Source organism: Sebastes umbrosus, chromosome 6 (assembly GCF_015220745.1).
Source record: "Sebastes umbrosus isolate fSebUmb1 chromosome 6, fSebUmb1.pri, whole genome shotgun sequence".
Lineage (NCBI taxonomy): Eukaryota > Metazoa > Chordata > Actinopteri > Perciformes > Sebastidae > Sebastes > Sebastes umbrosus.
In genome coordinates, this window is record NC_051274.1 from 27,423,003 (window position 1) to 27,427,867 (window position 4,865).

The 4,865-nt window shown below is 41.4% G+C and overlaps 1 long non-coding RNA gene across 1 annotated transcript; it reads left to right on the forward strand.

The window, feature by feature from the left end:
* The first annotated feature begins 2,326 nt into the window (after positions 1–2,326).
* Positions 2,327–4,436, forward strand: LOC119489270. The gene is made up of 3 exons (XR_005207142.1): positions 2,327–2,608; positions 2,886–2,936; positions 4,295–4,436. It is a non-coding gene; the product is annotated as an uncharacterized LOC119489270 (long non-coding RNA).
* Positions 4,437–4,865: the final 429 nt, after the last annotated feature.

A 4,865-nucleotide genomic window follows, 5' to 3' on the forward strand; every position in this document is an offset into this window, starting at 1 on the left:
ACACAGCTAGAAGAAGCAACAGAATGAAGCTCTCACTACCTGAAACCAGGAGTAGATATAGACTTCACACACCTGATCCTCATCAGGGACGATCAGGCTCCACAGCTGCTCCTCCTCAGAGATGATTAACCCAACCAGCCCAGCGAGTGGAAAGTGCAAGTGTCCTTCACAATAACACAATTAAAATCACAGTATTACAAATGTCATCCAATAGTTTTACCAACAGCAGTATGATTGACCAATCAATATTTCCATCCTTGGAGCAGAGCTGCTAGTGAGCGAAAAATGGTTAAAAGTCACTGGTGTAGCAGACATTGTGTGTGCATTTGGCTCTGCAACTGCTTGTGTGTGTGTGTGTATGCGAGCTGAAGACAGGTATTTCCTATAGCAGTGAGCCAAGAGGTTGAAACCACAGGAAGGATGAAAAATGTAAAAATGTTGGCAGAATAGATGAAAAGAAAAGAAGAAGGAAGCAGAGAGGGATTTAAAGAGATAATATATTTGGATTATTACATTCATATCCGAAGCAACATGCAGTCAGTGATTAGATCAAGGGTTCAAATCTTGCACAAAGATGCTTTTAGGCTCCAACTGTCCAGTGCATAAATCAAACCTACCACCTTTCTGTTATAACACACTCTCCATGATGTATATCTGAAGCAGCATTGCATCCTTATGAGATGAGAGAGGCAGTGGGACGAGTGTTGAAAAGCAAGAGAGATGTGAGGTGAAGAAAGTGTGCGGTGAGGAAAGAAAAAGTAGAGGAGAGAGGAGGAATGTGATAGAACGACGGAACAGCTGTTGCAGTGTGTCTTTACCTGTCCTTGTTGTGCTCTACTAGCCTCGACACAGACTGAAAACCACCTGGAGACTGATGGTCACATTTAACCAGGCGGAAGTGACTTCGCTTTGTGCGCACATAGGCATTTATGTGCATGTCGTTCCAGATGGAGAGGGACGTATAGGCCGTTAAAGGTGTTTGTGTGTGTGCGTGTGCCTCTTGGTGTGGCTGGAGATGGATGTTGAATCTGAAGTCATTAGAGGATGAACAAGGCTTTAGCCGACAGACTGTGACCGGGCGGGTTTGCCTGCCGCAGTTTGTCCTTGGGATTCAGAGACAATGAGACAAGAGATAAAGCTCTTAGATGGCTGTTACTGGCCCATGAAAAAAAACATTTCTCTCTCCTTCCCTCTTTCTTGCAGCGCTCAAACTGTGGTCTGGAAAACAACTAAAAGCCATACATATTGTCACCATTACATGTCATTCAATTTGTGCTATTAAATTGTTTTCTTTTGATGAATTCCAATTTGAAGAATCTGTATTAAAACCCATTTTCGTTGACATATCTTGAGGTCAGAGGTCAAGGGACCCCTTTGAAAATGGCCATGCCAGTTTTTCCCTCGCCAAAATTTAGCGCGTTATTTAACCTCCGTCTGCTACAACTTAAAAATCACAAGTTAGTTAGTGGTGTTAAAACAAATTTGCGTTAACGTGTTATCGCATTAACTTTGACAGCCCTAAAAAATATACAAATTATATAGGTAAGAACCTCCCACTTAAGGGAGCTACAGTGAGCAGACCTTTATTTATATTTGTATTGTCATTGCAAAGCTTTTATTCCAGTAGAGAGCCACAGGCAAGCATTCTCCAGTGCTACAGACTTTAACACTCATCCTTCATGTCCTTAGCTGTTACATACTAACACTGTTGGCCTCCCTTGTTACAAATTGTACATCCATCTGTGCCTTGTGGTTTCACTAATGAATGCCGACCCATTGTAGGAGAACAATGCAGAAACTTTTCCCACAGAGTAAGAAGTTCCTGCTGAAAAATAATTCTAATTCTAAATGCGGAGGTATTTCTTTCCTTTAACCTCTCAGCTTTGTAACAAAACTTCATGCTGTGGCTGCTAACAATACTGTGGTTACTGTGGCAAACTAAACAAGGGCACTTAGACCTAATTACTGAGGAAACACTTTCCCACTATTATGGGTGGGAGTATTGAATAAAAGGAATAATCCCCCTTAATTCAGGCCAGAGATAAGGGCATCCACCACTAAACAAAGAAATCATAATAATAATAATTCTCCGGGCAAAATCCCACTAAGCTCTCCAGAATCTGATTACGCGCCATTATAAGAGTTTGTGAAGGTTTTTTTTGGGAGCAAATTCACTTCCTCCTGCTCCCCCTCTTCCTCCTCATGTCCTCTGACCACCTCGTTGCCCTCCTGCTGCACTTTCCTCTGATTGGATCAGCCCACACTCTGGCTGGACGTTGACCTTGTGCGCCATTGGTCAGTTTTGGGACGCAAGGTATGAAACCACCGGCAGAGCTTCATTAGGGGTTGGATGGAAGTAGCACACACACCCATACACACACACACACACACACACACACACCAGTCTTTCATAGAGATTAGTAGAATTTAAACATTTGGGATTAGTTGAGATGTGAAGGATTTTTAACCAACAATTAATCCCTTTCTTTTCCGTGTGGCATGATCCCTCTCTCTTTTCCCTTTTGACAGGAAGGAAAGGAGAAGGAGCCTGGAGAGGGAAGGGAGGACAGTGAAGGAGAGAATGGGGAAGAAGGGAGGAAAGAGATAAGTAAGACGGATGCATTACATTTTAAAGCTCACTGTTTTTGAATCCTCCACAGAATAAATAAAGCTCCAACACCTTGCTGTATCAGTGATATAAAACACCTCTAACCTGCCAAAAAGCAGTTAAATCACATTTTACCATGACTTCTTCATATGTACTCTATTATTAGACTGTATTTAATATCTTATTGTTGACGACTTCACATTTGAGTTCTGTTTGTGTCATCGCTGTCAAGTGTGTTTGCTCTGCCAGGTAACTCTGTTTATGTGTGTGTTCACAGCTGTGTTTGCAGAACCAGGGACGTGTTGGCAGTGATTTCTACCACGTGGAGGTGAGCCAGCTTGCGGTTTGTGTGCTCTGAGGGCGAAGTAGCATTACGCACTTTGACGCACCTTATTGAATACACACACACGCTCACTCTCCATCACTACATACACAATAACTCATGTTCATGTGCCAACATAACCTTTATTCCTTACCAGCACATACCGGAACATATCATTTACCTCAGTGTTTTTGCAGATTTGGTATGGCTCCTAATTCATAACATTACAATGTTTTGATGTTAAGATAGAAGCTAACAAGTGCTAATTAGGTTGCATAATCCAGTTTTATGAGAGCCAACTGACAAACACAAAAAGTAGAAGTACATACAGTCGAGGCATTTTACCTAAAAATTTGGGTCAACCTCACACAAATTGCAACAAAAACAAACTAAATGGATTTTGTATCCTCTATATGTTCTGAATAAGAGAAAAAAAAAAGTCATATGGAATTATATGAAGGGAAAGATTTGGAAAATCGCCTAAATGTGATCATACAGCCATATTTCGGTGACCATACAAGGTGAGGGAATGAGAGAATTTTTCCTTCTTCAGGATAAAGGTAGCGACAAAGCACTGCCAAAGTCATGTTCAGGTCATTTTCTAAATCTAGAATCAAAGGCCATAGCCGGTCTCCTTCAGAGCAATAGTTGAGCTTGCTGTCTGTTGCTGTGACGGTTCTGCCCAAGTGATAAAACTGTGCTGCCTCTTGGTTGCCAGGGGAACCAAGGTCGTAGGAGATATAGCTACTATACCCTCTGTCTAAGACTCATTCACTACTCCCTACTTACTGTCTAGGGAGTTCTTTGTAGAGGAACACATAGTGAGCTCATTGTGACAATCATTGAAATCTTTCGACATACTACAATATGACTCTTTTTTTTCATAAAATTTTCTACATAATGTAATATGACTTTTCTCTATGAAATCTTTCGACGTGCCATACTATGACTTTTTCGACATACCATATTAATACTTTTTTCATGAAATTTTTTGACAAACTATATTATGACTTTTTGGTGAAATTTTTCGACATACTATACTATGACTTTTTTTTCATGAAATCTTCGAAATACTATATACTACAGCATTTAAGCCGAGGTGCCAGTCAGAGTCACAGTCTGACAAAAATGTGATTTTCTTTTCATATGTAGCCAACAAACCCCTACAAAGCCCCCTGAATTTACACACACAAGCCAGTAGTATCAGTGCAAGCAATAAACAACACACAACACAGCGAAATTCAATGATCTCCCACAGTGTATTATACGTCCATGACAGTGCACAAACCAATATACAGTGAACGATATAACACCTCCTCATCCCCCCTCAACGGTTAGCTCAATCCTTGTTTGTGTCAAAACAGCAGCTCTCTGCTCAGACTGGGTTCCTACCAGAATACCAGCGTTCGTCGAATTTGCACACAGAGGAGCAGCTCCGGGATTTGACGCCGGAAGCAGTGGCGTTAGCTCCTGAACTCCGATCCAGCAGCCTGACGAAACGGCGGACGTTTTACTAGTAGTACGTCATACTCTTTTGCAGCGCCTCATTCGTCCATCCAGAGGTGTGTGTGTGTGTGACGTAGAGGGGTGCGTAATTTAAAGGTCCCATATCGTGCTCATTTTCAGGTTCATACTTGTATTTTGTGTTTCTACTAGAACATGTTTACATGCTGTAATGTTAAAAAAAACCAACTTTATTTTCCTCATACTGTCTACCTGAATATACCTGTATTCACCCTCTATCTGAAACACTCCGTTTTAGCACATTTCAATTGCAACGGAATTGCGTTGCCATGCAAAACAGTTTGGGTCCATGTTTACTTCCTGTCAGCTGATGTTATTCACATCCACTGCAACAGGAAATAAACTGGGACACATTCAGAATGTTTAAAACCGTCTAAATATTATACAGCTGGAAGCTCAGGTAGACCCCGC